Raw genomic sequence first — 18,930 nt, 5'->3', positions numbered from 1 at the left:
ACTGGAGCACAGAGCAGTCATAGTGCTCTCTTACATACAGTGCAACTCCTCCCCCTTTCGCCCCTGCCTGTCCTTCCTGAACAGTTTATACCCATCCATGACAGTGCTCCAGTCGTGTGAGTTACTCCACCAAGTCTCAGTTATTCCAATCATGTCGTAGTTTCTTGACTGTGCCAGGACTTCCATTTCTTCCTGCTTGTTTCCCAGGCTTCTTGCATTTGTGTACAGGCACTTGAGGTAAGTAACCGGTTGGCCTACTTTCACAGGATGAATCGGGAGGCCTCCCCTGCTGCACCCTCCTCCTTCTGCTTCCTTGTGGTGTCCCTCTTCCCCACTAACCTTCGGGCTTAGGTCCCTGTCCCCCGTCGAAACTAGTTTAAAGCCTCCTCACTAGGTTAGCCAGCCTGTCTGCGAAGATACTCCTCCCTGTCTTCGATAGATGAATCCCGTCCCTTCCTAGTAATCCTTCTTCCTGGAACAGTTTAGCTGAGGTTGGTCCTGCTCTGAGCAGGGGCTGGACTCCTGAGGTTCTTCCAACCCTAATAGTCTCTGATGCTATGAATCACTTGCTGGGGAAGCGTTTTCTGCCCAACTCCAGCCACCAGGTCCCCCCGAGGAGCCGCCAGGCACTGACCCCAGAGAAGCAGGCGGCAGCAGGAGGTGCTGGTGGCGTTGGTGACGCTGGCAGGGCGGCCGGCGGAGCCAGGAACGGCCGGCGAAGCGGCTGGACAGCAGAGCCGGCAAAGGGCATTTCCCCCCCGCCCCCCCCCCCCCAGGGCAGGCGGTGACCTGTGCAGCTCCCCTCTGAGCGCTGGCTCTGCGCTGACTGAGGGCACCTGTGACGGGGGCTGGGCGGGGGGGTCACATTAAAGGAACTTCTGGTTCCTGCAGTTCAGACCCTGAGGCCAGTGGAAACGGCCCCATGTGCTCCGGGCGGGGGTTTTCCTCGTGGTTCAAGCGTGTGGCTCCTGCTCCGGCGTTTCCCGCGGTACGGCCGGGTCACTGTCCCGTGTGTTAACGTCTCTGTCCCACGCTCAGTCTCTGCAGGTGAGCGGGGCAGCGCGGCCTCTCGCGGCGCCCAGGGGTGGCTGTGACTGTCCCGGGTGCTGGGTCGGGGCTGGAGACGGTTTGGGGTCCATTGTCGACAGGACCCTAGACACTGAACCTGCCCTTGCTGCTGTGACCCCGACTGGCAGAGGGAGACACAAGGTATCACCCAGGTCCCCTCCTGCCCCGTCACTCCCGGCTCACAGCCTCTGACCTCTGTACGGTCACCCCCTCCGGCCCTTCCTAGAGCCGGCACTGTGCAACCCTCTGCTGGGAGTGGGGGTACCTCCTCCTGCCCTCACTGAACCCCAGCTCCACCACCCTGTCATCGGGACACCCCAGGCTGCCTCTTCCTGCTCGCACCCGCAGCTGGCTACAGGCGCTGACCCCAGCTGCCATCACTAGGCTTCAGAGTTAACGTTTCCAGGGGTGAGTGACAGCTGCTACCCCCACCCCCCGTGTGCTGTTGTGAGCAGCGGGGAGGGTTTGGGGCAGCCCCCGGCAGGAGGCGTCAGTGGGTGGTTTTGCCCCTGCCAGTGGGTTCAGAGGTAGTGGTGAAGGAGCCGCACATGGACACGAGACAGGAGCGTCCCCTCAACTGGGGTTTTATTGAGGGGGCGACGGCGAGACGCCCCCGCTGGCACCACTCAGCGCCCCACGGGCCCTGGGCAGGGCAGCTAGAGGGGCAGCAGCAGCCCCTTCGCCAGGCCCTGCTGCCAGCACCGGGTCGGGAACTCACGGCACCGCTGCTGTCTGCGCCTGTGGTGCTGGCGCCCTCGGCCCCTGCCCTGGGGGTGACGCCCTGCGGGAGAGACGGGGGGTGTTAGCAGGAGTGTCTCGTATCCCCCGCTAGAGCCCAGACCCCGCTCAGTGCCAGACCCCAATCCCTGCCCCCTCCCCTCTGTGCCAGCCCCTGATCCCTGCACCCATCCCCACCCCCTTCTCTGCACCCGGCTACCAGCCCCCGTCCCTCCCTCAGTGCCAGCCCCAGTCCCTGCCCAGCCCCCGTCCCAACCCCCATTCCTTGCCCCTGTGACCAGACCCCAGCCCCTGGCCCGTCCCCCTGTTCCCTGAGGCTGGTTCTCTGCCTCTGTTGCCCCTTGCCCCGAATCCCTGACCCCGCCTTGGTCTTGCCCCCCAGACGCTGGGAGCTGCTCTCACCCCTGCCCTGCCAGTGGGGGTGACGCTGTTGCAGGGGCTACTCACACAAGGAACCCTCATCGGTGCTGAGATGCAGCTGGCTCTGGGGTGGGGCGTGGCCTGGGGGTTGGCTACACAGGGCGCCCCATCCCTTCTCACCTGGCACGTGGGGCCAGCCGGCGGCCATGCCAACAGACAGCAGCAGCAGGAAGAGATGCGGGAGTTGCTCCATTTGGGCAGCGCTGTCTGGGGGCTGCCGCAGCCTTTATACCCGGCGGCTGCCGTCCCGGTGCCAGCCCGGTGCCCATTGGCTGCGGTTGGGCCCAGCGGGGGCACCCATCGTTCTGTCACCCTGACGGCTCTGCCGGGAACCGAGCAGGAAGGATTAGTGCAGAGCGGTTACTGCTGGGCCGACGCCCAGAGCCTGCAGTGCCCCAGGGCTTCCCCATTCCAGAGCCGTCCCGCCAGCCCGGCACCCCCAGCGAGGGGAACTGACACCGAGAGCCGGGATAGAACCCAGGAGTCCTGGCCCCAGACCTGCCACTGCTCTAACCGCTAGACCCCTCTCCCCTCCCAGGGCCAGGAGAGAACCCAGGAGACCCAGGAGACCCAGTTTCCCAGGAGCTGTGTTGGGGGACACAGGACCAGCTCTGGTGTGAGGGGGGGCCCTGACCCCAGGAGCCGGGGGTCCCCCCCTCCGGATGAGGCAGGAGGGGCACAGCAGGACTCCCACGCCCTGGGTGCTGCCACCCCCCTTCGTGCTCATCCCCCGCTGGCCCCTGGGTGGCGCTGTGGGGCTGTGAGCTCCGGGTGCCCCATAGCAGCAGCAGGTTCGGGGGTTCCCAGGCCAGGGCTCAGCTGTGCTCTCTGGGGGGTGGATCTGAGTCTCTCCCACCTCCCCGGGGCCTTCCCTGTCCCCCCTCCCCGGGGCAGGGGCGCAGCCAGAATAAGCCCTCGAGGGATCCCGGGGTGGGATCTGCCACCGCTGGCGCAGCCCGGCTGGGGGGTGGGGTAGAGGGGAAGGGGCGTGTGAGGGGGCCAAGGGGGCACTGGGGGCACCCGGGGTCGGGGCTGGATCATGTTTGGAGCAGGTGAGATCTGGGCTCTGCGATTACACGCGGGGGAATCGCAATGGGAGGAACCCCCGGTTCGCTGCAAACAAACCCCAGAGCCAGAGTCGCGGGGCCGAGGGGAGATTCCGGCCCCCCGCAGAGGGACTCTCCCCCCCGACAGCTCCGTGCCCGCCTGTGACCCAGCCACGGAACCGGCCGGGCCAGTCTGGGCCGGGGCAGCCTCTGGCGTCGCCTGGGCCTGGGGCTGCCAATTCCCAGCCCGGACACGCGCGTCACGGAGACCGAGAGACCCCAGCCCGGATCGGGGCCGCTGTGCCCGGCGCTGCACAGACCCGGCCGGGCGAGTGTGTCCCTGCGAGCTGCCCCCGGTGCCGACACAGCCGGGCTGAGTGTGCCGAGCTGCCGGCCGGACCGGCGTCTTTGCGCTGCTGCCGGTGCCAGGCGCAGCCACAGCCCAGGGGCCCCCCGAGAGCCCCCGTACCCCGGCCCCGGCTCCCAGCTGCCCCTGCCTGAGCGGAGCCGGGCCGCTCCCAGGGGGGCGGGGGAGAGATCCCAGCCCGAGGGCGGCCGACTCGGAGTTAGCCCGGCCCCGGGGGGCGGGGACCGGAGCTGTCTATCCCCGCCCGCGGCTCAGAGCCCGGCCGCTGGCATAGCCGCTCCCGAGAGAACCCAGGCGTCCGGCCGGCCCCGCGCCGGGCTCTGTGCAAGGCACCGCAGCAGCGACCCCCGGGCGGGGAAGGGCCATGGGGCGCCTGCCCGGGAGCTGGGACCCCCCGCGTGGGGCGGCCCCTGGGTGGGGCTGCTACTGGCAGGTGAGAGCTGGAGGGGGCGGGGGGGGGGGGGGCTCGGCAGCTGTGGGGCAGAGGCCGGGGTCACCCCTCGGGGGAGTTAGCCCCAGGGTGGGTCCCCTGCGCCCCCAGGGAGCCTGCCCCGCCCCCAGGGGTGCCCCGTCTGCCTGGCAGCTGGTGCCCGGGTGCCCTGAATTTGCATCGTCGTTTGCTGCCTGGTGGGATCCCGGCCCCGGAGATCCCCCAACCGACAGCCTGTAACTGCCTGCCTGTCTGTGTGTCTGTCTATCTGTGTGTCTGTCTGTCTGTCCCCACACATGCCATCTCTATCTATCTATCTCTGTCCTCCCCAGGACAGCCCCCAGTGGTGTAAATGGGTGGATATTGTGTCTCTGATTTACACCCTCCGGGCTCTGTCCCTTTCTCATCAGATGTCCCTGCCCAGAGCCATGTCCCAGGAGCTGCCAGCCCCAGCTGCTGCCCCGACCTCTCTGTCTCTTTCCTGTCCCAGTTGCTTTGGGGACACCCCCATCTCCACGGAGCCATCGACAGCACCTGCTCCCCCTGCCCCCCACCCCGCTCTGCGATTGGGGAGCAACAGCCAGAGCTGGGCCCCAGAGACCCGCACCCGACATGGCCCCGACACTGGACACGCACAGAGCGATTCTCACACACACAAACACTCGCACACACACACTCACACTCTCTCCCCTGGACCAATGTCCCATGCGGAAGGGGTTTCGGACGATGTTGTCACCATCGCGACGTCGCTGCCTCCGTGTCCCTGGCGCAGACCCAGCCTGGGGTCCCGTTCCCCCAGTCGGGTGCCCAGCTCTGGAAGGCCGGGCCTGGACCGGCCCAGGATCTGCCCCGTGCCCAGGCCTGTCGCTGCCAAACTGAGACTCTGCTTCCCCTGTAGCCTCCGTCCTGAGTTCCAGCCTCCAGCCGGCACTGGCCCAGACCATCCTCATCACCCCGCAGAGCCCCGTGGTGGGGGGGGACGTCAGCCTGGCCCTCGAGAATCCCCCCCAGGACTTCCTGTCCTGCAGCTGGTACCGAGCAGCGACCACTGAACCAACCAGAAGGATCCTCACTTTCTACCCCCACACACCCCCCGTTCAGACCCAGGGCCCGGCTCACACAGGGCGGGAGACAGCGGGGCTGAACTGTACCCTGAACATCGTGGGGTTAACGCTCAACGACACTGGGAGCTACACGCTGCTGATGGACAGCCCCCCAAACCCTGTCCTCGCCTCGGTCAATCTGCGCATCTCTGGTAAGTGCCCCGGGAGCTGCGCTGACCCTGGGCCGTGTCCCCTCTCCCCGTCTCAGGCCCAGCGCTGGGTTCTGGGCATCTCCCCGGGCTGAGCCTGGCTGGGCCGTAGGGGATCCTGTCTACACACAGACACCGTGGGGGATCCTGCAACTACTTGCCCCACCCTCTGCTTTCCCGGAGAGATGGTGCCCCCTCCCCAGATGTGGGGCTCTGGCTTCCCTGCCCCCATCCTGCCACTGCCCCTCCTGGCCCCGGCTCTCCCTGGCAGTGCCAGCTGTGCCAGCGGGTTGGGTTGAGCCGCTCTGGGTGTGGGGGGATCCCTGGGCTTCCCAGCACCCACCAGAACTGCCGTTCCCACCGATGCCCATTCAGGGGCCCTGGGTGAAATGAATTTGCTGGGTCTCAGCTCAGTTCCTGGCCCCTGAGTGCGACCCGGCCCCTCACTAGCAGCTGCAGCAAAGCGTCCAGGGCTGGGCCGGAGACCCTGAGATTCCCTGGGGCTGGGGGCACATGCTGGGGAGGGGCTGTGTGTGATGTGGGGGGAGCTCCCCTCCTGCTCCCTGCATCGACCCCACTCTGGGCTCACAGGAGTCAGGCTCTGGGGCCCAGTTCCCCGCACGCTCCCTGGCGTCCCTGGTGCCCTCCAGCCTGTCCTGGTGTCTGTGACACCCCCTGTCTGTCCCAGCCTCTCCAGCTCCCCCGGTGTCCCTGGTGCCCCCCACCCCATCGTTATGTCTCAGTGACCCCCACCCCAGTGCCCCCTTCCCCCCAACCTCGCCAGGCCCCCTTGGTGCCTCCCCCCATCCCGGCATCTCTGCCCCCTGTCCCTGCCCTGCCATCCCCAGAGAGATTAACCTGCCTGGGGAGGTGTCTCCATGGCAGGGCTGGGTCGTGCTGCCCCCAGGGAGCTGGCACTGGCGGTTCTGCCTGGGGAGCGACGGGCTGCAGGGGGCAGGGGGTGGCACCATCACTGATCCCTGTTCCTGGAGCTCTGGTGCTGGGGGAGGGAAACTTCTGGTGTTTGGGAACAGTGGGGGAGGGTTGCTCCATGGCAGGGAGAAGGGTCCATGCTGGGGGTGGGGAGGGGGCCAGGGAGGGGTGTCTGAGCTGGGAAGGTGCTGGTGCCCCTTTCTTACACCCCCCCATGCGCAGTCGGTGCTGCTGTGGGGTGCTGGAGTACTTTGGGGGGCAGATTCACCCCCGTCTCCTTCTCTAAGAAGCTTCCCCAGCCCCATCCGTGCGTCTTTGACCTCGGTCAGGATCAGGGCCACTGGGGCTTGAGATCATGGTTCTGTATTGGCTGGTGGGTCCCTCCCTCCCCAGAGACCCTGGGTCCTTCTCACCCCCACCCCCCAGTCCCCAGGTCTCTGTGAGTCCCTGTCCCCTCTGGGGGGGGTTTCTCTCTAGTGCACCCTGCCCCAACCCCCACTGGTGTCCATCTTGCAGTGCGATCTGTGCAAAGATCCTCGCACGCCCTAGTGCAAACCCCACCCCCTGGCCTTGCACGATGCTGCCATTCACAGGGTGCCCACAAGTAGCCTCTGTCCTCTCCCTCTATCGGGGGAGGGGCCCACTCACTGGGCCTGATCCTACCCCACCTTTGGGCCCCAGCCCCACATCCACCCCTGGACAGACTGGAAAGGAGGGAGGAGGCGGGAGCAGAGCCCACCTTGAGATGCTGAAAACGGTGGAGGTTTCTTGTTCCTTCCTTCCCTCTCCCCATCCCACAGCGTCTCTCCTTTTCGGAGACCGAGCAGCCTGCTCTTTCCTAGGAGGGGGGAAGTGCAGGACGAAGCCTGGCAGAGGCTGGGCCAGACTCCATTCCTGTGGCAGTGCTGGCCATGCCTGCCCAGCGTGTCGCTGCATCTCCAGCCTGACTAGCGCAGCCGTGGCCGGGCAGCGGGGGAATTCAGACTGGCGGCAGAAGAACGTTTTGCTAAAGGAGATTTTGACAATAACTTCCCTGGAGTTGAGAAGTAGAATAGTCAGACTGCCCCAGCCATTCATTGCCTCTCTCAAGTCCCGCTTGCCCCAGTCCAGTGCTGCTCCCCGGTCCCCAGTGCGGGTGCGGTCGGTCGGGATCGGGAGATGGACGGGGGCTGTGGGACAGAGACCCTCCCCCATCATCCTCGGTGCCCCCATGGAGCCGGTGCCCGGCGCTGGTGGGAAGCCAGGGGCTGGGATCAGTTCGTGTCTCAATTTGTATTTTCTTCTCCCCCCCCGACAGTAACGGGGGCAGAGGGAGCCCTGCTGTGGGGCTGACAGGGACCCTGGGAGCTCTGTGGGGGCCCCTGCCCGAGGTGGAGTGCGCATCCCCTGCCCGGGGGAGGTCACTGACCCCGTAGCTCTCATCTGCGTGACCCCGGCACCGGTGCCCTCCGCTGGCTGAGGCCGGGCAGCCCCTTGGCTGGGCGAGTGCCTGGCGCTGAGCCGGGATAACCGCCCCCTCCCCCGGCCAGCGTCGCCCGCAGTGACACCGGGCCTGGTCGTGCGACGCCTCCAGCCGGGTCAGCACCAGCACCAGCCACCTCGCCTTCCTCCTCCTGCTCTGTGAGTATCCCCGGCTGCGCCTCCGCCTCCCGGCTCCCTGCTCTGTCGGGCCCCTCACCGGGGCCTCTGGGCTCCAGCCTCCTCCGGCCGGGTCTGCTTTCTTCTTTGTGACCCCGGCCATCTCTCCGCACCGCCTCCCTGGGGGGAACCGCTCTGCACCCTCTGCACCTCAACTACCCCCTTCTTACCTCTGTGCCCCCCAGTGAGACACCCTATGGGGGGTGGCACTGCCAGCCCACAGCGTCTCTAAGCCCCCCTCATATCACCCCAGGGAACCGTCTCCCCCATGTCCCGTCCCCCCACCCCGGTACCCGGGAGCTGTGAGCCCCTCCCTCTGTGAGCCCCGGTATCGCCTCCCCAGCGGGCCCAGGCCCAGGAAACTCTGGAGATTTGGTCTCCCCGTGGATAGGAAAGTCCCTGGAGAAGCAGGCGAGGGGTTAATGGGTAACTTCCTGGGGGAAGCAGGAGCTCAGGGCAGCTGCTGCCTCCTGGGAGGAGAATCTCTGACCGGCAGTGCCCCTGGTGGGTGGAGGGGCCTGGAGAGCCGGGCAGGGCAGCGGGTGGCTTATAACCCCTAGAACAGCTCCTGCGGCCGCTCTTTGCACCCTGAGTGTGCCTGTTCCCCTGAGCCCGTCTGCTAATCACCCCTCCCCGCACACGCCATTTGCCAGGAACCTGCGGACAAAGCGGATCTGGTTTGGCGGTAACAGGCAGGCTGTGACCGGTCAGTAAATCATTAACAGACTCTGTGTTTGAGCCGGCAGGGGCCATTCCACCGGCTAGTCTGGCTTCCTGCACAGGCCAGGCCAGAGACTCCCCAGTTTCCCCGGGGCTGACCCCGCAACTTGCACTGGGGGAAGCATCTTCCAGAGAGGCCCCAGCCTGGATCCGCGCTGGAGAGTCCAGCCCACCCCTCGGGAGCTCAGCCCTGTGGCCAGTCGCCCTCGCTGGGACCAGTCTGGGCCTTTCCCAGCTGGGCCGTGTCTGCCTTCGACGTCCAGCCGTCCCGTGTCCGGCCTTTGTGCGCTAGACGGGAGCTCTCCCACGCCTGGTGCGTTCTTCGCATGCAGGTGCTGCTGCGCTGTTCTCAGCCACCCCCGGCTCTGACACGCCGCACACGTCCAGCTCTGCCGGTCACTCCTGCAAGGCATTTCCTGCAGCCCTTCTGTGGCCCTTCTCTGCCCCCGGATTTAATACCCAGGAATCAGTCGTCACAGAGAGTCCCACAGCTCAGCCGGGGGCTTCTCAGCACCTGCCCCAGCTTCTAGCGACGGGCCTGGAACATCCTCACACCCGCTCCTGTGTCTGATCCGCCCTTGAGCAGCTCCCGGCTCAGCCTGGCTCAGCCATTGACCCCGGATCTTCCTGCAGAGCAGAGCTGGGCTGTGCACACCGGTCCCTTTGCGGCTGGGTCCTGCAGGAGGCCGGGTCCCCGCACCCCAGGGCGGCCCTGTCCTCTGACGCCAGCTCTGTCTATTTGGTGCCGAATGCGTGGGGCTCTCCCTGCCCTGTCGAGGTGCGTGACCGGCTCGTGTTTGCTCCACACGGGCCTGACCCCCGTGATCATCCCGGCCCAGCAGCTCTACGCTGCCGGCTCTGACCTGAGCCTGTCCCGTGTCACAGACGCTGACCGGGCCGCGCGGGACGCGTGGTGTCACGGTGGGATGCAGACCCAGGCAGAGGGGTCGTCGTCCGCGCTCCTGCTCCTCCGTCCCTGAGACCCACTCGGGCGCGTAGACCTGCAGAGCCCAAAACGGCTCACGCACGGCTACTGCGGCGCCAGCCTGGAGAGCCTGGGGCTGGGTGAGCAGCCGGGCACCGTGCCCCACGCCCGCCTCTGTCTTGGCACGTGCAGCACCGTGGCTCCGTCAGTCTGTCCAGCTGCCCCAGCTGCCCCGCGTCTGTCCTGTCTCCAGCCGGACTCCCTGTCTCCATGGGACATCCCCTGTTGCCTGTCGCTCTGTGCACCAAACCTACGGGTTTGACCCATTACTGCGCTTGGGCTCTCCCTGTCTCTGTAGCCAGTTCTGGGGTCTTCAGGTCTGCTCTGGATTCACCCCTCGAGCTCTGTTTCCCAGGGAATGATCTCATCTGTCTCCAATCTGGATCAGACGCTGCATCGCCTGTCACTGCCTGCGCTGATCCCTTCCCTGCCCGGGACAGTCTGCCCTGCTACTTCACTGTCTGCAGCCACATCCCTGCGCGCTCGGGGCCTGTCCAATTACCTGATCATTTCCTGTCACTCACTGACCGACCCAGCGGCTCACAGACCTGGGAACCGGATCCAAACGAGCAGGAGATTGGTCTTTAAATCAGCCTTTAAATCCAGCCCCTGGTGGGGCCGTAGCTTCACTGTCTGGACCCAGGGTCTCGGGTTGCGATTTCCACCTTTTCATCCCAGTCACGTGGGCCAGAAACTTGTTCTTTATTCAATGCAAGTGAAGATTCTCCTGAAACTCACAGGACTCCAGGAGCAGATGATTTAAAAGAGGTCACCCAGCATAGTAGGAGTGCGCCGATGCCTTCCATCTGCGACCCCGTTGATCCATGTCTGTGATGATCTGTGGTGGCCCTGATCCCAGGCAGACGGAGGGGCAGGACACTCGGTAACGCTCTCTCTGTTCCCTGCACAGAAATACTGCCCAGCCCACGGTGACACCCCACCAAACACTGGTACCTGAGAACGGGACCTTCACCCTCACGTGTAGCAGCTCCCCCAGCGCCGACACCTGCTCTGGCTCCGCGTCAGAACTTGTGTCCAGTGACTGGAGCTGTTCCCCGGGAACCGGCCCTCACGGTGCTGGGTGTCACCCGGGGTGACGCTGGCGCCTACCAGTGCGAGGTCAGGAACCTCATCAGCACCGAGCGCAGCGAGCCCAGCACCGTGTGAGTCCCCCGGCCATGCTGCCCCCGGCCCTGCCAGCATGGCCCGTCCTCGAGATGCAGCCACGTCTAGGGTGGGGCACGGCACCTGTTTTACCTTTGCTGGCAGCCTCTCTACCCCTCATCCCGTCCCTCTCTGTGTGGATGGGCCTGACTCCGCCAGCACAGACCCTCCAGGACCCATCGCCCTGCCCCTCGGGTCCCCTCTGACCCTGACGTGTGTCACCGACTCCGTCCCAGCCCCGGGAGCAGCTGGACCTTTAACCCCACAGCCTGGGACCAGCTGGGCACATGTGAGTGCCAGGCTCACACCCTGTCACCAGCCTCACTGCTAGTGCGAAGACTGAGGTGCTGGGTGAGCAGCCGGGCACACGCCCCACGCCTGCCCCCATCTCAGGCACTCGTCACTGGGGCTCCGTCTCTGTCTGTCCGGCCGGCGCCCAGGCTGTTCTGGATTTCTCCTGTCTCCAGCCGGGCTCCCTGTCTGCGTGGGACGTCCCCTGTCGCCCGTCACTCTGTGCACCCAGCTCACGGATCGGCGCCGTTCCTGCCCCCTGGGCTCTCCCCGTCTCTGCAACCAGGTCTGGGATCGTCGGGTTTGTTCTGGATTTACCCTTCGGGCTCTGTTCTCCAGGGGACTCCCCCACCTGTCTGCAGCCTGGGTCAGACACCGGCTGTCCCCTGCCACTGCCTGCACCAATTCCACTCCCCGTGCCAGGGGCTCTGCTATTTCACTGTCTGCACCACATCCCTCCGCGCTCGGGGCCTGCCCAGCTTCCTGACTGTCTCCTGTCACTCACTGACCCACCCAGCAGCAGCACAGCACCAGACCTCGGAACCGGACCAACCCAGCATCAGATCTGCTGTAAATCACACGAGTCACACCGAGCTCCTGGCCGGGCTGTGTCTTCGCTGTCTGGACCCAGCGTCTTGGCTGGATGCAGTTTCCCCCGTTTCCCCCATGTCAGCGTCCCCCATTCCCCGGCCAGGTGCTCTGTGCTCCCCTGTGCCCAGGCCAGGTGCTCTGTGCTCCCCTGTTCCCTGGCCAGGGTCCCACACTGCCTTGCTCATGTCAGCTGAGCGCTGGGGGTTCCCAGTGTTTGTATCCACATCCCCCCCCCCCCGTGCAGTGGGATCCTGGCCCCTGCGGCTGTTGGCAGGGATGGGTCGGGGTCAGGGCGGTCCCCGGGCGAGAGCCGCATGGGCAGGCGTAGCCCACGTCAGCGCTGCAGAACTCGTGCTGCGAATGGGCGCCTGCCGCGTGCCCAGGCAGCCGGAGGTGCCGTGTCTCTGCCGGGTACCAGGGACTTTGTCCTGTTGCTGCACCCGCGGCCGGGCAGCCCTGCGGGGGAGGGGAGCTGTGTCTGCCCAGCTGCTTCCTCCTTCGCTCTCTTCCTCGTGCTGATATTTGCCGTTTCATTCCTTGGGAGAGTATCTGCAGCTCAGCTCTGCCCTGGCATCGCAGCCGCCCCACCCCCGGCACCGCCAGCTCCCAGCTGGGGAGGGTGTCACGGAGCCACCGGCCCTGTGCTGCGCCCCCAGCTCCGAGACAGCCCCTCTGGGACCCTTCGAGGTGCCAGACCCCAGGGGTCCCCTTGTCCCGCTGGCTGGCCCGGCTCACAGCACAGGACGCGCTGCTGGTTTGGTCTGTCGCTAGATTTCACCCAGCCAGGAACCGATGCGACGCCTGGATCACTGCACCCGGCTTACAGAGGAGCCGCAGACACGTCCCTCGGCTCTGCAGCCGGTCTCAGTAACACACACGGTACAGGGCAGCCAGCGTTTGTCAGTCCAAACGGCAGCAGCGATGGCCCAGCTGCTAGTTTCCCATAAGTCTCCCAGCGTTGCCCAAAATGGTTGTGGGGCCTCTGTCCTTTCGCTCAGAATCCCCCGGTCAGAATCCATCCGTGCAGAGACGCAGGGTCATTCCCGAAAACCGGGTGTGTAGATCTGGTTCCCAGCAGAGGAGCTGACAGGCTGAGTAGCCAACGCAGACGGGCTGGGAATTTCCTTTGTGGCTTCCCGGCCCTTGCTTTGAAGTTCCCCTGCTGCTCCCTCCACAGCTCTAAGGGCCAGTCCCGGGTGATGGGCAAAGATCCTGTAAATACACGTGAGAGTCACAAACATCCTGCCCTGGGGCTCAGGCACGTTTACACACCTGTCAGTTCACACCTGGACGCTCACACACCTGTCGAGCTGGGCAGAGGCATGCGCAGCACATTTCATTAGGGTGTGTGTGACCTGTCCGTGCCCAGGGCAGCTACCTGAAAATGCCAAGATCAGGGCAGGCTGCAAACGGAGAGCAGATTCTCCCAGCACTGGTGGGTGACACTGAAGCCAGACTTCCCAACCAGCCACAAACTGCACTTCTGAATCCCCACAGAAGCCAGTCCACAAATACACACAGCCCCTTTACTGCATTTCAACTCCTGGCTCCCAAATCAGCACTAGGGCCAGTAAAGAGACCAGTTATTTAACTCTCTGCTCTTTACTACAAAGGTTCCCTCTGACCCCAAGGGGTCAGCCACAGCACCAGAGCAATGTAAGTTTGGCTCTTACCCAAAATGCCACGCTGCAGCCAATCCTTCAGTAACTAAACTAAAGGTTTATTGCAAAAAGAAAGAAATAAACCATGAGAGAAATGTTAACGGATTAGAGCAATCAGATACACACACATGATTAAAAGTCCATGTACATCAGGTTCTAGAAGAATTGTGGAGTTGCAGCTTGTATAGTCTCCTCTGGTGTGCACCCAACACCTGGCTGGTCTCAGTCCTTTGTTACACAGCTTCAGTTGCAGGTGACTTGATCCAGAGGTGGGTAGGTGACTGAAGCTCAGGATAGAAGGCAAAATAGTTTCTGTGATTTGATCTTATAAACCCTCTGTCCCTGGCCATGTGATTTGTGGGAAGTTACAAGAACTAAAATGGAGTCCAGAGTCACATGGGCCAATCCTGGGAACTCGTCAGGGACTTTTCATGTTCTGTATTTGAATTACCCGCTGGTGGAATTCTCGCCGCGTCGTAGTCTGCGCCGAGAAATATCCCAAGGAACGGTATTTCGGCGGCAGATCACGGCGTGTTCCCATCCCCCACAAAATCTAGAAGCTCCTTCTTTTTCGGTGGCAGATCGCTCTCTCTTCCGACCTCCGAAAAGTCACGCGCCCTCCAATCTTTTGGCAGCAGCTCTACCCTGCAGCGAGATGGCGCCGCGGGACACATCGAAAAGGTCCGCGAGTCGGATGTTTGATACCCCTACATTAGAGTGTGCGTGGGCACACCCAGCACACCCCGTGTGCACACCTATGGATCTGGGAACAGTTCAGCACAGGGTGCACCTAGCGCAGACCAGCGAGTTACAGACCAGGGGAGATAATCCACACCGAGGAGTGCACGGTGTGAACGCCCCATGAGCTGTGCCGCTCCTGCCACCCTCGCACCCACTGACCTGCCTGCGGCTCTAGCCCGAGCTGCTGCGTCTGCTTAGCCAGCGCCACACCCTCGTCCCCACCTCTGAGACAGAGACCCTGGGCTCCAGCCCCTGCCTCACCCGGGAGCTCTGCCCGGGCCGGCCAGGGGAGCCGGGCTCCTGGGAGCCTCGTGCCCGCCACAGGGATCGATGCCCTCGGCCCGGGCTGGGAGGGATGCCGGGCAGCATTGGCACAGCAGTCGGGTGTGTCGGTCCCCGGCCGCAGCCTGGAGATGGTCAGCGCAGAGTCCGGCCCGGTCAGCCAGAGCCCGGCCAAGCTGCCCCCCCCGGCCAGGCTCCCCTGGGCTTGGTCTGCACGACCAACTTCCGTCCTGTGCCCCTGAGCGACGCAGACACCCACCTACCCCGGTGCAGACAGCGCTACCGCGGGCAGGGCTTCTCCATCAGCACCCACCGCCTCTCGGGGCGGGGATCCTCCGCCGGCCGGAGAAGCTCTCCCCTCGGACAGGAAGCGTCTGCATGGAGCCTGCAGCGGTTAGTGTAGACAAGCCCCAGCCAGCTCCCAGGTGAGTCGCCCCCACCTGTCTGCAGTGCGGGTCAGACCCCGGCTGTCCTGTCACTGCCCGCACCAATCCCCTCCCCGTGCGGGCTCTGCTACTTCACTGTCTGCAGCCACGTCCCTCTGCGCTCGGAGCTGTGCAGGGCCCAGCCCCACCCCGGGGCCTCTGTCCTGCAGGGGCTGCTCCAGCCATGCCACAGCTGGGCCGGACGCTGCCTGTCGGCTTCCAAGCGACGCCCGACCCCTGCGATCAGCGCGTCCTGCGCCTGCTCTCTGCCCGTCTTGCCCTCCCGGCTCCGTTCTGCCTGCGCTGCACCCGCCCCATGGCCTCCGTCCTCTGTGGGGCCCCCATCGCGCCCCACTGCAGCTCCCACAGCGACTCCCTGCCCCCGCTCACCTGGTGCCTCGGCCTAGTTCCCTCCCGGCCGGGCTAGTGGCCATGGCACTGCTGGGGTGGGGGGGTCTGTGCCGGCGTTGGCCTCCAGGCTTGCTCCAGGCCCCAGCCCCACCCCGGGTCCGTGTCCCCGCCTGAGACTTGGGGCCCGGCTGGCGCTGTCTGTCTGATCCGCTGTTTCCTCCTTCGCTCTGTTGATTCTCTCTTGGGATTTACCGGTTCCCCCCTCCCTCTCCCCCCCCGCAGCCCTCTGAGCCCCAGCAAGGGGCGCTGCCGAGCACATCAGCCAGCAGGGTGGGGGGAGCTCGGGGTGCACAGGGTGACGGGGGCCCTGAGGGAACAGACTGGGGGGACGATCCTGCCCCAGTGAGGGGGGCACAGACTGGCAGGGTGTCCTTGGACCTGCCGCTGGGCTCCGGACGCCCCCTCCCCTGTCGGACTCTTGTGGGATGTTGGCAGACCCAGGGTGTCTGGGGCTGTGGGGCCCTTGTTGAGCTCTGGGGCTGGGCAGGAATGGGGGACGGAGCTAGGCCAGCGTGTGACCCCACCCCACTGGGTCGCCCCAATTTCCCTGGGTCAGGGAGAGCGGCTCTGGCAGGCTGCCCGTGGTGCCACCCCCACCCCACGGCCCGGTTCTGGGACGGCAGCTCCTTCGGGTCGGGGGAGGGGGCAAGGACCCAGCACAGGGCCGTGTCCACGGGGCAATGCCGGCGGCACCAAGCACCTTATGGGGTCGTGACCCTCCTGTCAGCCACAAACCATCATGGGCTCGGCTTGAGAATCCTGCTGTGGGTGCAGAGCCGGCGCCTCGTCTCCCTTCGAACCACAGCCAAGAGTGTCCCAAATATCACGGGACTCCGGGAGCCAGAGTCTCGGGGAGGCACCAATAATTGTGACTCAACGCTGCGGAGAAGGACCTTCTGCCGGAGCCCGGAAGGCAACACCCGTCTCCGCAGCTCTGAGGTGCAAAGGGCGAAGGACCCTTCCCACAGCACCGCAGGACACTGGCCTGGGATCTTCCCACAATGCCGTGGGACGGCGACGCTGGGACCCTTCCCACAATCCCACAAGGGGGCGACACCGGGACTCTTCCCCCAGCCCGGACAGAGGGGCAGGACACACAGTAACGTTCTCTCCGTTCCCTGCACAGAAATGCTGCCTCAGCCCACGGTGACGCCCAACCAAACCCAGGTGCTGGAGAACAGGACCTTCACCCTGACGTGTAACAGCTCCCCCGGCGCCGACACCCTGCTCTGGCTCCGGGATGGGTCGCACCTCGCAACTGATCAGCGGCTGGAGCTGTCCCCCGACAACCAGACCCTCACGGTGCTGAACGTCAGCCGGGGCGACGCTGGCGCCTACCAGTGCGAGGTCAGGAACCCCGTCAGCACCAACCGCAGCTAGCCCAGCACCGTGACGGTGGCCTGTGAGTAACCGTAGCCCTGTCCCCCGGCCGTGCTGCCCCCGGCCCTGCCGGCATCGCCCAGCCGCGGAGATGCAGCCACCTCTGGTGTGTTGCGCGGGGGCTATTTACATGGGGATCCCTCACTGGCGCCCTCCCTCCCCTGTTGCCCTCCTTCTCTGTAGATGGGCCGGGCTCTGCCAGGATAGACCCGCAGGGACCCATCACCCACCCCCTGGGGTCCCCTCTGACCCTGACGTGCGTCTCTGACTCTGTCCCGCCCTCGCGCTATCGCTGGTTTCACAACGGCACCGACGCTAACGAGACCCGGAGCAGCTGGACCTTTAACCCCACGAGCTGGGCTCAGCAGGGCACGTTCGCGTGCCAGGCCCACAACCCCAACACCAACCTCACTGCGCGGGCGTCTGTCGCCGTGCGGGTCGTAGGTGAGTCCCTGGGGCTGAACCCAGCGCGGCCTCCCTGTCCAGCACCAGAAAACGCCCTGCCGGGGGGCGGGTGGGACTAGGGCTGGGTTGGGGAACGGGAGGGGGCCGGGCCGTGGGCTGCCAGTGACTCTCGGGGGACCCTTGGGCCATGGTGTCTCTGTACATGGTCCCTCCCTCTCCTGCTCAGCCCTGCTCCTCTCTAGGGCCAGCTGTGGGGGGGCCGGACTGGGGCTTGGCTGGGATCCGTCTCCCCCAGGGCTGGGGGGCTCTGTTGTGGCTGTGGGGCAGTGGATCCGTCAATGTAGCGTCCAGCCCCATCGCCTCCCGAATCCCCCCAACACCAGCCAGCGAGAGCTGAGACTCCCCCGCACCCAGCGCTGAGCCTGGGGCACTGGGGGGCACTGGCACCACTGGGCAGCCCCAGGAGACATCCCAGTTCCTGACCTTCAGACCCTCCTGCCACCGTATTCGGGGTCCTGATGGGCCCAAACCTGCAGGCTCGGGGAGGGCTGCGGGGAGGGGCAGCTGGGGGTCCCACCACCTGGGCCCTCACCTTGGGAGCTGAGAGGGAGCAGCATTGGGAAATGGGGGTCTGGGCGGGGGGGTTAGGGTTAGGGGGTCATGGCTGGGCTGCCTGATCCAACCCCCTTCTTCCCTTCTCCTCCAGCATCTCCAACTGCAGCACCGGGAACGTCTCTGTCAGCCGGGGCCATCGCTGGGATCGTCATCGGGTCGCTGGCCGGGGCGGGGCTGGTCGGGGGCCTGGTTTATTTCCTCTGTGAGTAACAGACCCCTCCGGGAGAGCCAGGACTCCTGGGTTCCATGCCAGGCTCTGGGAGGAGACTGGGGATCTAGTGGTTAGAGCAGGGGGCTGGGAGCCAGGACTCCTCGGTTCTCTGAGTGGGGGGAGGAGCTGGTGAGTTAGAGCAGTGGGGGCTGGGATCCGGGCCCCCAATTCCAGCATCTCTGACGATTTCCCCCTCCAGGTTCTGGCCACCGGAGCAAGACATTCCAGGGCAGCGACACGACCCCCCCAGTGTACGAGAACCTGCCCCCTGCAGCGCAGGCAGGCCCAGCGGTGAGTGACAGGCACTAAACTCCGCCCCTGTGACCCCAGCCTCGCGCCCCCTTCCCAGAGCTGTGCCAGGGCCCCTCACTCCCGACCCGCAGCCCCCAGCTAGCCCAGTCCTGGGCTCCCCCGCCCCATCCCCCAGCTCTGCTGGGCCCCTCACTCCCGACCCCAGCCCTCTCCTTTCTCACTCTCTGCTGGGGGCAGCATGTCCCAGTCTCCCAGGGCGCGTCAGCTCCCGGCCCCCCGGGCTGCGCTGGGGGGTCTCTCGGGAGCGTGTTAATGACCCACCTGCCTCATTCTCTGCCCCAGGCCCAGCCCACGAGCCCCCCCGACACCAGCCCCACATACCAGGTAAGGGCCGATCTCGGGGGCTCCCAACTCGGGGTGGGGGGGGGGGCGGAGCTGCCCCCAGGACAGGCCCCGTGGCTGAGAACGGGGCTGGTTATCACATCCCGCAGTTGGGGGGGGGCAGAATCCGGCGGAGGGTCCCCCCCCCATGAAAGGCTGGGAGCCCCGAGGCTGGTGAAAACCTCTAGGGGTGCCCAGCTGCAGATGGGGCAGGGATGGACCCGGGGGGGGGGGAGGGGTTTGTCAAGGCCTGGTGGGGCCTGTCCGGGCCCGGTGGAGGGGTGGGTCCCCCAGGGTGGGGGTGTCTCTGGCTCACGCCTCCCCATTTCCCCCAGACGCTGCAGCCCGGACAGCAGGACGTGTACGAGCAGCTGAGGAGATGATGCCCCCCCAGTGCCCTGGTGCATGCTGGGATGACCCCTGTATCGGGGGGGGGTCTCTGCTGGGGCGAAGGGTCAGACCCACCTGCCCTGTCACAGCCGCTTTGCCAAGTTCACTAAAAGCCCCTCCCCCCGATTGGCTC

At 65.5% G+C, this 18,930-nt stretch overlaps 1 pseudogene; it reads left to right on the top strand.

Annotated features, from left to right (window-relative positions):
- LOC137165000 (carcinoembryonic antigen-related cell adhesion molecule 5-like) overlaps positions 1-18,790 on the top strand; it is a 38,382-nt pseudogene extending 19,592 nt beyond the window's left edge.
- The last annotated feature ends 140 nt before the right edge of the window (positions 18,791-18,930 follow it).

Source organism: Emydura macquarii, unplaced genomic scaffold (assembly GCF_026122565.2).
Source record: "Emydura macquarii macquarii isolate MOO-44397 ecotype Brisbane River unplaced genomic scaffold, CSIRO-AGI_Emac_v2 contig_2722, whole genome shotgun sequence".
NCBI lineage: Eukaryota > Metazoa > Chordata > Testudines > Chelidae > Emydura > Emydura macquarii.
The sequence above is the reverse complement of the archived record's forward strand: the minus strand, read 5'-3'. Positions and strand labels throughout refer to the sequence as shown.